General features: G+C 38.8%; 1 pseudogene; it reads right to left on the reverse strand.

The window, feature by feature from the left end:
* Nucleotides 1-15355: 15355 nt before the first annotated feature.
* LOC149217727 (uncharacterized) lies at nt 15356-16248 on the reverse strand (annotated as a pseudogene).
* Between the last annotated feature and the right edge of the window lie 381 nt (nt 16249-16629).

Genomic DNA, 16629 nt, shown 5'->3' on the forward strand with positions numbered 1-16629 from the left:
TCCAATGATACGACACCACACATCACTCATGCAGATCACAGTCCTGGCAATAGAACCATTTGTTAGCTTGATGGGCCCTCACCCAGGTTTAGCGTTAGTCAGCCAAGCAAATCCCTACACTACAGGCCCTTTCAGCATCAGCGCGCAGAGCACAGACCGAAGTCTCACCCGAAGCAGTAAGGGGGGATGCAGGAAGCATGTTTCCGCACCCTGAGATGGTCGTCATGTTGATCTATACTTCCTAATCTTGCCTTCGTGCAGATTGATAAACCTTTAGGGCTTATCGATGTTCCTTCTCTTCCGTCCTTCAGTACCTCCGTGAAGGTACCCAACTGATCTTCGCGCAGCCCTAACCCGAAGTCTGGGCACTTACACGCCTTTGTGACTATGTTACTGTATAATTTCCCAAGTTATCTTAAGTGTTACCTAATCTACCATGCATTTACAGTTACCTTCGTGTAATCATTTATTCTTCCTTGCATTCAATTAACAGATATAAGCATTATAATGTAAACCCAGATTGTATCATAATATAATCAGATGCATTAAACAGAGTCAAATTACACATTGATTTGTAGAATACTTCTTTTTATTGATATCTCAAGTTCAGTACAGAGTCTATCCACCCTGCGCACACAGCTACAGGGGTCTGCGCACTCAGCTGCGGACTTCCACCCTAGGCGTCCACACACTCAGCTGCAAAGTCTCTACCTACGCTAAGACTCGAAAACACTTAGAACTTCTTTCCCAAAACTCTTCTTCTTCTACTACTCTTATTTTCTTAGACTCTTCTATGACTTCCTTTTTATACAATCCCATGGTTTGTGGACCATGGGTTGATCTTTACAGCCAACATGAGACTTTACAAAACAAGGGCAAACAACCCTTTGACATCTTCGCACTCCACAACCACAAAATGCGGATACTTTACATATTTATTACAAAATTTGGGCCTTCTGCCCCAAAACTGGCTCTTGGGGGAACCCGTTCCCAACACCTAAACATGTTTAATCTATTATAAAAGTGTTGTGTTGGTTGCAATCACATAGTCTATTAAGTAATACACATACCCATAGAGCTTGTTGAAAAATGCAGCAAGAATTTTCATTTTGATTTTTGCCTTGATTAAATTGAGAAAATTCAAATTTCCACATCAACAAACAACTTGGGTGATGTTAACTTGGGTGACATGGTTTGTGTCACCCATTTTACTTAGTAAATCTGAGTTGGAAGAGTTAGAGTTCAGTTAAGCATGTGTGACTGCTAATTTGTAGCAATCAACGTCAGTTATCTAAGGTTGTTTTCAATTAAACTAGTTCCAACTATTGGAGGAACTAGTGTAGGGTTAAGTTGTGCAGTGGGACTTCAGCGAAACTTGGTGATCATCCAGTTAACTGACCAATCAACCCAAAATAGCTAGTGAATGCAAATAATTCGAGTTCTCCAAACTTGGTGGAGATTCCAAGGTAGTGTAACATTAGTTGTAGACTAGCCTTGAGTGTACAAGTGTTGCGTGAAGTTAAATGATCAACTTAAGAAATTTCACTATCCATTTTGGAGAAATTCCTAAATAATAAGGGCATAATTTCTCAAGGAACAATGCAAGGAAATAGGAACTCACGTAGAGGTATAAATTGACTAAGTTTGGGCTAGAGATTCTCAGTGAGCAGAGAGATAGGCTATGCACAGTTGAGCAAAGAAATTGCAATACATCTTTATTCATTAGATTAATGCAAGCAGGCATTGGGGTTTTTAGCAGATTGCTTTCCCCAAGAAAAATATTATTTGCATGTGTGTGATTTCTTATCGCATGTCTAATTTTTTTGTTCCAAATTGTGAATTTATGTCCACAGAGCATTATAGTAGGTTTGTGTCTTATGATTTTGATTAAAACATCATAAGTAGTTACAAATATACAACATAATTTCTACATGGTATCAGAGCAAGATTCACATTAGAGCGGGAATTTTGAAGTTGTTTCTCACGAGGTTCAAATTTGCAGTCTAGTGTAGCAAAATCTCTTCAGAGCTGAGAACATGACTTTCAACGGGCTGAGGCTAGAGTATGCCTTGTAAGGCACCTCTAATTTCATTGCATGGAAGGATCGCATGGAGGTGGTATTGGATGAAAATGGATTGCTAGAATACATCAAGACAGATGTTGCAAAACCACAAGAATCTGATGCCCAAGACCTTGCTCAGTGGAAGAAATATGTAGCCAAAGTGAGGATAATAATATTGGAGAGAGTATGGAATCAGAATGTCTCAAATATCCACGGAAAATAAACTTCGTTTGCAATGTAGAAAGCACTGGTAGAATTGTTCAAGAATAATAATGACCACAAGAAATTGGTGCTCAAGGATAAACTTCAAAGTATCAAGATGCAAAAGAATGACAGTATTCTGCAGTATCTGAGCAGGTTCACACAATGTCGTCATCAACTTGGTGGGGTGGATGTTAATGTTTATGAAGATGACTTGGTTAGCCTAGCCCTTATAGACCTTCCTAAGAGTTGGCATAGTTATCAAGATTCGGTGAACAGGAGGGAGAAACTACCAAATAGGGAGCGCTTATGGTTTGATTTGGTACAAGAGGAAATAAGGTGGAATACCAAAGATGGGACTTCATCCAAGGGTGAGGATGAAGAAAACTTTGCATTGGCTGGAAAGGAAAAGAAGGGAAAAGGAAAGAAATTTCAATCCAAACCAAAGTCCAACCAAGGGGACAAGAAGAAAGATTTGTTCAAAATTCAATGCTTCCATTGTCATGAATTAGAGCAATATGCCACGAAGTTTCCACAAAAAAAGGCAAGCAAGAAGACCTTAGGAGGAGCAGCAGGTAAAGCTTTAGCTTCACAGTTCGAGCTCGACTTTACCCTTATCACATGCATGGCCAACACAGTGACAGGGAGCATGTGGTACTTGGACTTAGGTGCATCGTTCCACATGACAGGGTGTGGAGAGTTTTTGATCTAGGTGGATATTGGTGGCCACCCGCGAATTCCACTTGGACCTCCACCATTGTTTCTTTCAGTTTTCCAGTTTCCTTAATTGTAGCACAGTTTACTATTTTTAGCAGTTTTTTAGGTCCTAAACATTCGAGCAGTTTTGAGGCCCTAAACAACGTTTTTTTGGAAATCTACCGCCAACGATTTTTTATCTTAAATCCTCTTTTTTGTCGTAGTCTTCGGAGAGATCTTTCCAATGGGTTATCATGCGCGTCAAACGGAGATAATATGACCAAGTCGCAACCCCGGAAAGTTGGTTGTCCAACTCACCCCAATGGGGTCCATAAACTCTTGGTGTTACATCTCCTTGGGTTAGGGTTTTGGCTATTTAGGTTTTTCTCTTATTGTTCAATAATAAAAAGGGCCTTGAGCCTCATTGTAATGCAGTTCAGAGGCATGTAGCCGCCACATCTCTTCGGAGATAAGCTACCATCGCCCTAACTAGTTTATTTCCATTTCTGTTTGTATGCATATTTCAGTATTTTACAGTAATGAAATGAAGTATTATTTCTATTGCATCTCTATATGTATGGTTATATTTGTAATTTGTTGCATTCCTATTTAAATCCGGATTATTTTTCAGTGACTTGGAAGAAAAACATTTGCAGATGCACATCAAGATGGGGGACGATGGAAGGTGTAACGCGACCAAGGTTGGTACAGTCACCTTTCAGAGGTAGTTGAGATCCCCCCTGGGCTCAAGGTTGTCATGTTTGTTCTAGGCCTAAAGAAAAATCTCATCTTTGTTGCAGATTTGGAAGACCGTGGTCATGGTGTGAGCTTTAACGAAGGAAAGGCATTCCTCACACATAGCCACGAGACAGGTGAAGCAGGTCAGGGTTCAGGTGAAGAACATGTATAAGCTAGATGTGTAATATTGTTTTGCATTAAGCACTAAGGTAGAGAAGGTGCAAAGCCACGATGTTGGTGAACTTTGTAACATAATACTTGGCCATTTACATCATGGTGCCTTGAAGATTATGCAGCAGGTAACCACAAGCCTCCCCAAAGAAGCACTTATGCAGTAGGATGTATGCAAAGGACGTACTTTGGGGGAGTACACAAAGTCCACATTCCATGAGTGGGACAACAAAGCACATGCAATCCTTGAAAGGATCCACTCTTATGTCTGTGGACCTTTCTTGACAACCTTCAGAGGCAGGAAAAAATATTTTGTCATTTTTATTACTGAATTCTCATGAAAGTGTTGGATCTTCTTCATGCGGAAGAAATATGACACATTCTCCAAGTTCATATATTTCAATGCACTGGTTTAGAAATAAACTGACAAGAAGTTGAAGGCTCTCATGAGCGATAATGGATGTGAGTATGTGTTGAATTAATTTAAAAATTTCTATGCAAATGAAGGCATTCAACAAGAGTTGACAACACTCCACAACCCACAACAAAATGGGGTGGTTAATAGAAATAATCATAGCACTCTGGGAGCAGTAAGGGAAATGTCGCATGACCAAGTCCTACCTCTGCATTCATGGGTCGACATGATTACACCAAAGGAAGCTTTCTTGGGGAGAAATTTAGTTGTGTCACACTTCAAGATTTTTGGAGCCTTTGTTTACTACCATGTCTCCAAAGAATCAAGGAAAATGATAGAGCCAACAACATAAATGCGGGTATTTGTGGGTTACACATAAACTCCCCACAACTATCGTGTGTACTTGTCATCCCTCAGAATGACAGTTGTGTGAAGGGATGTAAAATTTGATGATGAGAAAGTGATGTAGTTGTCTCTTGAGAGGGAGCTTCAGATCCCACCCAAAGAGGAAATTTTAGCTCCAAAGGAGGAACCTCAATAAGTTGTGGAGCAACCACAAATTGAGTATTAGAGAGTGGAGATCACCACTCAAGCAGAACCATCTAGAGAAGGCAGAAAAGGGACTAGGGAAGCTGAGAGACTTGTGCAGGATGTGAGGGAGAATGTGGGTGGTCCTTCAAATGTGCGCAGGCAGAGACAGTCACCAAAACGGTACATTGGTTACATGGCTCTAATGACTGAGCTTGCAGAGACTGAGTCATCCTCTTTCGAGGAAGCAATGTAGAAACCTGTATGGGTTGATGCAATGGTTGAGGAATACAAATCCATTGTAAAGAATAGTGTTTGGGAAGTGGTCCCAAGACCAGCAGATAAATAAATTATGCGTTTGTGATGGATCTTCAAGGTAAAGTAAGCAACAAATGGAAGCATAGAGAAGTGCAAGGCCATATTTGTGGCCAAGGGGTATTCTTAAGTTGAAGGGATTGCCTATGAGGATACATTTGCTCCTGTAGCAAGGTACTCATCCATTAGATCAATCCTTGCTCTAATTGCGCAGATGGGGTAGAAGATCCACCAGATGGATGTAAAAACAACATTCCTCAATGGAGTTATTGGGGAGGAGGTGCACATCAAGCAACCAGAATGCTTTGAGACTTTTGATCAAGAGTCTCATGTGTGCATACTCAAGCGAGTGTTGTACGGTCTCAAACAATAACCCCATGCTTTGTACACCAAGATCGATAGCTATCTCACCAGTTTGGGCTTCACCAAAAGTGAAGCGGATGAAAACCTCTATCATATTTTGGTAGAAGGTAAATTGTTGATTATTGTATTATTTGTTGATGATTTGATTTTAACTGGTGATGAATAATTGATCAGATCTTGCAAGGAGGACCTTGGAAGAGAATTTGAAATGAAGGACATGGGTTTCATGCACTACTTCCTCGGGTTGGAAGTATGTCAAGTTGATGGGGCACTGTTTGTCTCTCAAGGTAAGTATGCAAATGAGATACTACAAAAGTTCTGCATGGAGAGTTGTAAACCCATGGAGACACCTCTAGTGACCAACTGGAGGAAGGAGGATTCCACTTGAGGTGAAGAAGTAGATGCTACCATTTACCAACAGTTAGTGGGTTCACTGATGTACCTTGTGAACACATGACCAGATATATGCTATGCAGTAAACCAGCTGAGCCAATCTATGGTTAGGCCAAATAAATTATTTTGGAGGTCAACTAATCATATTCTATGGTACCTCATAGGCACTACCCAAATTAGACTATGGTACAGACAAACAGAGGGAGTGAACTTGTGTGGCTTCACAGATGCAGATTGGGCATAGATTTCATCAGAATGAAAGAGTACATCAGGTGGAATTTTCAGTGTTGGGTTTGCAACGTTTTCTTAGTACAACAGGAAGCAAAGATCTGTGGCGTTCAACTCGGCAGAAGTAGAATACATGGTTGCAAGTCAAGCAACATGTGAGGCGATCTGAACAAGAAAGATACTTGTTGGATTGTTCAGTCAAATGATGGATCCAACTGTGATCTACTGCGATAATCAAAGTTGCATCAAGCTCTCTGAAAATCATATTTTTCATGATCGTTCCAAGCATATATATATCTAGTATCACCATTTACGGGACTATGTGCAGAGGCAGATAATGTTGTTGCAGTACATTTCGACAGAGGAACAAGATGTTGACATTTGACAAAGTCCTTGTCAAGAGGGAAGTTTGAGTTCCACAGGTGCGGGATAGGGGTGGTTGATAATCCATTTCTTGCTGAGAGTGAGTGTTGAAAGATGGAGCAAGAATTTCTCAATTTGATTTTTTGCCTTGATTAAATTGAGAAAAATCGAATTTCCACATCAGTAGACAACTTGGGTGATGTTAACTTGTGTGAAATGGCTTGTGTCACCCAATTTACTTAGTAAATTCATGTTGGAGGAGTTAGAGTTCAGTTAAGCATGTGTGATTACTAATTTGTAGCAATCAAGGTCACTTATCTAAGGTTGTTTTCAGTTAAACTAGTTCCAACTATTGGAGGAACTAGTGGAGGGTCAAGTTATGCAGCGGGACTTTAGTCAAACTCAATGATCATCCAGTTTACTAATCAATCAACCCAAAATAGCTAGTATGTAGACAATTCGAGTTCCTCAGACTCGGTGGAGATTTCATGGTAGTGTAACATCAATTGTAGACTAGTATTGAGTGTACAGGTGTTGCATGCAGTCAGATGATCAACCTAAGGAATTACACAATCCATTTTAGAGACATTCCTAAATAATAAGGGCCTAAATTCTCAAGGAATAGTGTAAGGAAATAGGAGCTCAAGCAGAGGCAAAAATTGACTAAGTCTCGGTCAAAGCTTCTTGGTGAGCAGAGAGATAGGTTATGCACTTGCAGGTTGTACTCAGTTGAGCAAAGCAATTGTAATACATCTTTATTCATTAGAATAATGGAAGCAGGCATTGGGGGTTTTAGTAGATTTCTTTCCCCAATAAAACTTCTATTTGCATGTGTGTGACTTCTTATTGCATATCTGAGATTTTTGTTCTAACTTGTGAATTAATGTCTGCAAAGCAATAGAGTAGGTTTGTGTCCTGTGATTTTGATTAAAAATTCATAAGCAGTTGCAAATCTACATCATAATTTCTACAAAGTTAATGTAAAGACCAGCAATAATCATTAACAATCTTCCATAATCGTAATTACCTACTCTCAACCATGCAAAACAACATTAACCATCATAATCATCAATAAGGATCATAAGCCACTATAAATCATCGTAAGTAATGATTAAGCATTGATCCATAAATTCTTGTGGATATTCCACTGGACAATTCCTCACAACATATATGATAAAAAGTATATTTAAATCTAAATCTATACTAGGAGGGATAACTTTCCTTAGATTTTTAGATTTCTTAAATTACTAGTTAATGCTTATGCATGCAATATATATAAAATGCGAAAAACATAGAACAAATAAAACAATCACTCACAAAACTACAACAACACCAAGATATGGCCTAGGAAACCCCATTCAAAGAAAACCTTATTAGGTTACCTCGGGTAAACTTGACTCGATCAAGTTGCCAGTGGTTTTTGTGTTATAGGTTTACAATAACCCATGGTATTCATCTCTAATGTAGCCTATTTAAAGGCCCAACGACTCCACAATAAATGGTCTTGGTGCCCAGTGGGATCCCAGTAATAGCGTCTTTAGACACCACCACTTCTCTCTGTGTTTCATGATCCTAACAAATATTATCAAAGCCAAAGGTGGATGGATAAATTGAACAGTGAGAGCTTGACATAATTCACTAGGAATAACAAAAAATATGGTTGAGGCTATGAAGAAGCTACTAGGAAGAGAGTGTGCATGTGCAACTAAAGGATGCAGTGGTCGTGGAAAAGGAGAATGAATCCCATTAAAAGGGTAAAAGTTGTGCTGATGAGAGAATGCGTTGACCAGGCCAATGCAAGTTGCGCCAACTTTGACTCTTTCTCCTAGTCAAGTTTACCTAACAATCCCCTATTAAACCTTGGCTTGGGGTTATACTTGACCAAACAAGCCAAGTGAGTTAGCATCACTCACTCTAACCTAACATGCCCCCTATCACCTAGGTCTAACACCAGACTTTATTGGAAATTTTGCAAGGGTATGAATGCCATAGGGGTATGAACAACATTATGCCCATTTACATGCAATAAACTTTAAAATCCATTATAATTTATTTTATTTTGTTGTTGTTTCTCTGTTATTTATGGTGCCATCCTCTCACCTTGTCATTGCTCCACACTTTGAGCCTTTTCATTGTGATGATCTCCTCTTGTGTATTCTCTCCATAACCAACCCCTAAACCATTTCCATTAACACCACCTGTACTCATTGATCCAAGTTCCAACGTGAGCTTTATGACATTGAGCAACTCATCCATAACACATCCTTGCTACCCACTGCAATTTTATTGTGCCTCTCCCCTAGCTGCTTCTCTCTTGTCAAAACCCTCATCTCTTCATACTCTCATATGTGTAAATTACAAACCCTTTAATGGAAAAGACCAATCACAAGGGTTTTATGATCTAGTTCATTATAAATAAGCTCAAATTTGATGTAGAGCTCCCAGCCATGGTGATCCAACTCTCGATTGACCCATCACTTTAAAACTTGGGAGCCGTTGGCCATATTTATGAACTATAGCTAATTGATGTGGGGCAACAAAGACTTATCCCCATCCGATGTTCACCTCCATGTCAGCACATCGATTTGGCACCTTCATGAACCTGGCTGCCTTGTCATTCTCTTTCACTTCAATCCCTATAAAGATTCCATTCACTAGCAGCGCACTAACACCCATTCATTATGGAACACGACCAACCTCTGGTGGGCTCCAGACACCTTTCTCAAGTTCATACCACAGTTCGAACCCTACTAGCTTGTGTAAACTACAATCTCTAGCTATGGATTCAAAAACTCAAGTGAAGATTTCTTGGAAAAATTCAGCAAATCAAAATTCTTAAACCTCTTCCCTCGTTGTAAAAACACCATCACAACTTACCATTACTCAAAAAAATTCACAGGCATAAAGTACTTTCACTCATCCAATTCCAATACTTCCTTGCAAGAATCATGTGGGAAATATATATGATGCCTTCATTGTTCGAGCATCGAGTGGATAGCATCATGCACAGCTTGTGAAATCGGTGTAATCAAATTAATCCTCAAAGAAAATTCCACAGAGTTTCACAAGTACATGAATCTGGCTCTCAAAATACAACGATGTAGATTTTTTCGATCCTCGACAACCTTGAGAAATTGAAAAATAGAATCAGTTTTGTTAGTGGTTGTTAGGCTATGAAACTCGGAGCACCGTAGATTTGCATGCCACAAAACATTGCAACACGCACAAAACAACATGTTGCAAAAGGAGCATTATGCCATCTCCACGTCTTATGTTTCCTTGAACTACACCTCTTCAGGAATCACAAAAACCAGATCCATCTACGGTATCCTCAACGGATATATGCTTATGAGTCCTCACGCCCACACGAATTATCTTGGCATGCTATGATAATATCTTAAAGATCCCATGGAATTTCTTGACATACATAGACTGTCTTTTTTTAGTCACCTAATGAACCACTTGCAAAATCTCAAACTTGCAAATATCAAGTGGCCAAGCACACTCATTACAGTCCGAGACACAACAACATAACTCACATACTTAACACTTCCTTCCATGCTTCAAATCAACCATGTTTCTTTCCTAATTTGCGATTAAATCTGTGAAGGACTTTGTGTTAATCCCTCCATCCACCAGGCCAAACAAACCCTTGGAAATAGAGGCATCCCCTTTAAGGAAACACTTAGTTCTGATATGAAATGTATAAAGTTTACTACCAAAAATTAAAAATATTTACCGAGAGGAACATGGAAAAGCTATGAAGAAGAAAGTGTGCATGTGTAGCTAAAGGTTGCGGTGATTATGGCAAAGGAGAATAAGGTCCATTAAAGGTGTGCAAGATGTGATAATGAGAGTTTGTATGGACGAGGCAATTGAAAGTTGTGTTGAAAGGCCAGGTCAAGACATGGATCAACAAAGTTAGAGATGTAGTGAGAAAGTGATCGTGTGGATGGGAAAACAAAGATGGAGTCAATGGTTTGAGGACAGTGTAGGAGCCAACATGTGGTGTGATAACACTAATATTGTGTGAAAACCCTAAGGGTTTTGGTTCAAGGCAGGTGTATTCCCCTAGTAAGTTGTAAGAATTATTATTCAAGCGTATGTGTTGCACATGAGCATGCATTATTGTCATGCCTTAAGACTTTGATTAGGCATATATGTAGTGCAGTGATGCATGAATTCATCAAGTTGTGGAATGAACCATTTGGATAGGTGCTAGGGTGGTAGTAGGTGTATTGATATCCTAACTTGAGGGAGTGGGATGTGAGGTCTCAAGTAAGATGGTTGATGAATGAATGGGACCAAGTTAATCTCCTCGAGTCAAGTTTAAGGGGGGATTGTTAGGTTGGTTTAGGTAAACTTGACTTGGTCAAGTTACCAATGGTTTTCAAGCTCCAGGTTTAAGAGAAACCATGGTTTTTCCCATGGTATTAGTCTCTAATGTAACTTACTTAGATACCCAGAGACTCCATGTTAATTGGTCATGGTGACCAATGGGATCCCAACAATGGTGTCTTTAGACACCACCACTTCTCTCGGTGTTCTGTGATCCTAACAAACCTATCTAGAAGGCAAGCCTACTCTACTCTCTGTTTCTTTAGATGGAAATGGTGCAAATATAAAGGAGTGAAACTTATAGCTAGTGAGTTGCTAAAGAACACAAACCCTTGCTTTTTTCCCTCTATCTAGCCACTCTCAACTACCCTACTCTATAGAACAAAATGCATTAGAGTAGAATTGAACCCCTTTTCCTCTAATGACCTTGTTATAACAGAGCTTGATAGCCATCTAGGGGTTAAATTTGACCAATTCAACCATCTATATAAGTTACAACTAGATCCTTCTAGAATCTTCTTCATAGGGGATGTTGGGACTCAGAAATGTCATATTTTCATCCACCTTTTTCTTCACTATTCCTTTCATTTCATCATCCCATTAACCTTTTATCATATCATTTTCATACATACATTTGGGTTTCACCTTCTTATCTTCCATTTTATTCATTTTTGTATTACAAGTGAATTTATGATTAAATATTAGAAAATATACATATGTTTATATATATCTCAAGAATATGTGAGTTTTGTGATGTGTAGGAAATATGTGAAGATTTAATATCTCCTCCACCATATTAAGGAGATAATTATGCAAGCCTATTCCTAAGGAGAAAATCATGGAGGATTTGGTTGGCATATCTTATCCAATTCCTAAGGAGAAAATCATGGAGGATTTGGTTGGCATATCTTATCCAAGATATGTGAGAGATTTATGGAGGATTCAAAGGGATCATATTTTGTAATAATGGGAAAGTAGTTAAAAATGCTTGAGAGATTTGTGGGATCATATTTTGTAATAATGGGAAAGTAGTTAAAAATGCTTGAGAGATTTGTGGGATCATATCTTGTAATAATGGGAAATTAGTTGAGAGTGCTTGAGAGAATATTGGATATGTAATTATGAGAAGGTTATCTTCCTCGTGTATATAAGAGAGTGCTCTCTATTCATTTTAAGGGGGAATAATGAATAATGAATAATGGAAAGAATTCTTATTTTTTCATCTTTTATTGTTCTGCTTTCATGATTTGTAATTCAATTCTTGTAATATAATTTGAGATAGTTTTATTGTTGTGAGCTCACATATGTTGTTTGTCATTCAATTCTTCACATGTTGTATTGTTTTTCCTTTATGCAATTTCCTGCTTTCATAGTTAATGTTTCAATGCCTTCCGAGATTAATTTGATTTCAGTAATTTAGATTAAACTAGTTCCACTTCAGTCCTGCATATATAGTGCATGTGTCTCGTAAGTCTATGGACCTCGGATTGACAAATTAAATAGTTGGACAAATACTACAACATAATTAAACGAACATAGTTTCACCCAACATTTTGGCGTTGTTGTCGGGGAGGCACGATGGATTGAAGTTTAGTTTGATTTTTCTGCAAGTGTGTTTAGACATGTTCCTAACTCTGAGGTGTTAGGCGGTAAGACGTGGGGAACAGCCTACGCATCGCATTTGAGATACCGTAACGGGCTCGACCTCTTATGGATCAAGGCATGTAGGGTGTGTTTACATTTATGCAAGTGTGAATTTCAATTTCTACAAGTGTGTTTGATTTTCGCAACTCTGAAGATTGTTTGATGAGTTCATGGTTCATGGTTGTAATTGAAGAATTCAATTACTCAATTAATGAGCAGTCCTTGTAAGAGGGTTTAATTGAGTATTGAATTCAAGATTATTTCTGTGGTCCTTTTGTTTTTAATTCAATTTTTTTTTAGTGTGCTGATTTTTTTTGTTTTTAGAATCTCTTTCCACATGGTTTTATAATGAGTGTCAGCTTGGAACTACTCACTCATATCCTTGCAGAAGTCGGAATCTCTTCTTCCCTGGAAAAAGAGATCTTGACAAGAATTGACAGTTCAACTACTCCCCAAGAAATAAACGAAGATTCAACATATGAAGAATCCTGCATATCTGATGGCGAACAATCATTCGAACAGGAGATCGAGGAAGAAGAACAGCAGATCAGAGAAGAAGAAGAGGAGTTACAACATGATCTAAGTGAGAGAAACTGTGCTTATCAAAGCTTTATCGAACAATGGTTCCAGGTAAGTACTAGATTAGATTCATCTTTTTATTTTTTAGTTGATTTGCAGTTACAGCAACTAGACTCATTCACCATCGAATATTTTCATTTTTCATTTGAAAAATTGCTACTGAATATATTGTTGGTACTGTTACGTGAATGGCTTCATTGGAAGTTTAATTACACGTAACTAATTTTTTTCTAATTAGTATAGAGTAGGTAGGCTTTCATTTTTAGTTTTTGCTTTTATTTTCAGTTTTGCTTAGAATAAGTATGCTCTCCTCCGCGCTTCGTGCGATCACAAGGATCAGAAAATAGGGATGATTTAGACTACTTTCAAGAATAAATAAATGTTTTGCACTATGCTTGATCAAAACATCTTTCAATATGCAAATCATTGTGTCCATTTGTTAAAAAAATTAAGTCTAGAGAAAGTTTAGTTTCTTTCTAGTTTTTCATTGATTAAAATATATATATATATATATATATATCTATATATTAAAAAAAAAACCATTTTTGTTTTTAACGATAAGGTTAATTTCATTTTTTTTAGATTTAAAAAAAAAAACCCATAAAATAATAATAATAAAAAAAAATAACACAGTCAACCACCGCACTCATAAATAAACAAAAATCTGGACAAAGGGCTCAGTTTCCCGCATACCCAACTTGTTTGCTGTAGAATTTGACTCGGCCCAGAACAAGGAGGTCATGGACATTAATGCTAACCATGTGGGTATTGACATAGAGAGCTTGATCCCTTCAAAAACTGCTGATGTTTCTGAAATGGAATTGACCCTCAATGATGGAACTCAATTGCACGCTTGGATAGACTATGATGCAAGGTTCTAGAGGTCAGGTTGAGTAAATCTGGTCTGATTAGGCCCTCTGCTCCCCTGATTTCGCACTCTGTTGATCTATGGAAGGATGAGATGTATGTGGGGATTCATCTCAGAACAATGCAGTTTTTTTCATCGGCCCCAGCACTCTCATCCCGTGAACCCTCAAGCCTTCTCTCAGAATGGAAGGAGTTCTTTCCACCGGAAGCTGCTGGGAGTGGCTCCATCACTCAAGCCCTGTTTATTGACATATTCCTTCAACCGGTTCACAATCGTCTCCGTTGGATTCTCTGCCACTCCATGAAATTTTGTGAATCCTGTCACATGGATTTTAGTTCCGGGCGGCCCCTCTGATCCCATTTTCTCACTTCTGGATGTCCGAAGCAAAATTCATCGGCCCCAATCCCAATTTCCGCTGCCCTGATGAAATGGGCTGGCAGCCTCAGAGGACTCCCATCTTTCCTGAGGACGGTGACATTCCCCGCGCGATCGAGACAACCCTGCCAACCAAACAAATTTGCACGCTTTGGTGAATAAAGGATATGATGTTGTTCTGATGATGTTGGTCGGTTTGTTTGCAATTATGTATACTATCACTCACTTCGCTATGCTGCCAAGCATGGCATCAAATCTCTGTTTGTACATGTCCCTCTGTTTTCAAAGGTGGATGAGGAAATTCAGATGCAGTTTATTAAATCTGTTTTGGAGGTATTGGCATCTATTTAATACATTCTTGCTTGCCAACACACCCACCCTGATGCTTGCCAACTTTGTTGCCATGCCCATAGAGCTGAGTTTGGTGGTGCCTTTCTTGCGTCTTGGTGAAGTCATTACTGGCGGGGATCATTTTGCTTTGACTTCAGATGCACTGAGGATGGTCATAACTGGTCAAGCTTCTCGTGATGTTCTTCTTAGTGTCTCTCACGTGATGCTTGGCTGGCTGGTTGCAGCTCCCTTCATCTTGGTTGTACTGTATTTTGTTTTTATTCCCTGCTTTAAGTTCTTGGTTCTTAAATTCAGTTCTCATCCACCAAGTCCAAAGAAGACACATCATCCTCACCCAAAACCCAAGCCCAAGATCAGGGATGTCTGATTTCTTCTAGATTAATAAGAACAGGGAAAAGTTTACAATTGATAGACATTTAACAGCTCATGTGAATTCTTCTGGGTTGAAGTGGTTTGAGTGCAAATTTACAATGTACATAACTATGAAAATGGGCAAATTCCTATCTTTGTACTTTCACCTTGCTTGGTGCCTCAAGAAATCCTTCTGGCTAATCACATGTAATTATATCCGGTTATACATATTACAGGATGTTTTTGTATTTCATGGTTAAACATGAAGAATTCCAAAAAGTTGTACTGCATTGGTTTGTATTCAAGTTAGTTGCCGGTTGGTGGAGTTCGATTCTGAAAATTCAATTCCCTAACAGGCTGTGTGGGCTGATAAATTCTAATCAATGGCAAGCGGGATGAGCCTTGTGGGTGAAGAAGTAGGTCGCAGGCTGCTAGACCATATGAAGCAGCCTTTAAGAGGATCTGTGATGTCTGAATGAACAATTGCCCTTTTATTACTGCCTTGTTGAACGTTCGATATGTCATGAATACTTTTTTTCAAAGTCATGGAGTTGATTTGATGCCATCGCGTTTCGCCAGTATTGAGCAATGGGATTCCATTTACAAAGAAGTAAGGTGTACCTGTCACTACTCTTGAACAACCATACTTAAATGAGATCCTTGTTGCCATGTCTGTTGCTGTGTCTTGAAAGGCTGATTCAAACATGGTCAATGAAGAATTCCCCGTTGTCTCTAATGCAAAATGAATAATTTGGTCGATGATAGAAGCGGGAGAAACTTGAAGGGTTGCCTTATTATAAAACCTTGCCTGATGTTTCAAAAAAATGATCTAGTAGAGGATAAGTGTAGGCCTTGTTTATTCTGTTTGCAATGTGCAATGAACGACATGCAGTAAATGAATTATGATGGTACGGTAACGCAAAGGGGTGAACAATGAAGGTAATCTTGTCATCGTAGAAGCGGAGGACCTCCTTCAATGGCCACCATGAGTCCCTGCTGTCTGGACAGAGCGGTTCAAAGAAAGCCTCCACCAGCAATGAATTCGCCATTACTCTGTCCTTGTACACAAACCCATCGTATCTCGGAGGGATTGGAAGCTGCGCTGCGATCTTCACTGCTGTAAACGCCACCATTAACAATGCGAATAACGCTACCTTTGACACACCCGGGCATGAATCCTTCACAAATTTGACTCTGGTTTACGTGATATTGGTTTGGAGTCCCAAACGATTGAGTCACTGAATCTTCAGAGAATGCGGCACACACCATTTGCGGTTGCACTTCAGCTTCAGGTCCAGCCAACACTAGTATTTACACGAAAATATTCGACAGTGATTGAATTAGTAAGAAGGAAGAGCTATGAGACACCCGTCATTTTTCTTACACTTTTGATATTCATTGGCATCATATTCTCCTTCAAATTTCCAGTGATATGATGTATAAATTTTCCATTAAAAAAACAAAAAATAAATAAATAAATAAATTGCCCTCATTCATTCATAAACTAACTACTTGTTCCCTAAGAAATACAAAAGCCTTTTCAAATGTTTTAAATCAATTTTCCTACAAACCAATAAAAACATTTTGAAAAAGTATTGCACAATCAATGAGTACATTGCATGGGGACATGCAATATTTCTAGTTGGGGGG

Source organism: Pinus tabuliformis, chromosome 1_1 (assembly GCF_031772625.1).
Source record: "Pinus tabuliformis cultivar Carrire ecotype Pingquan chromosome 1_1, CPIR1, whole genome shotgun sequence".
NCBI lineage: Eukaryota > Viridiplantae > Streptophyta > Pinopsida > Pinales > Pinaceae > Pinus > Pinus tabuliformis.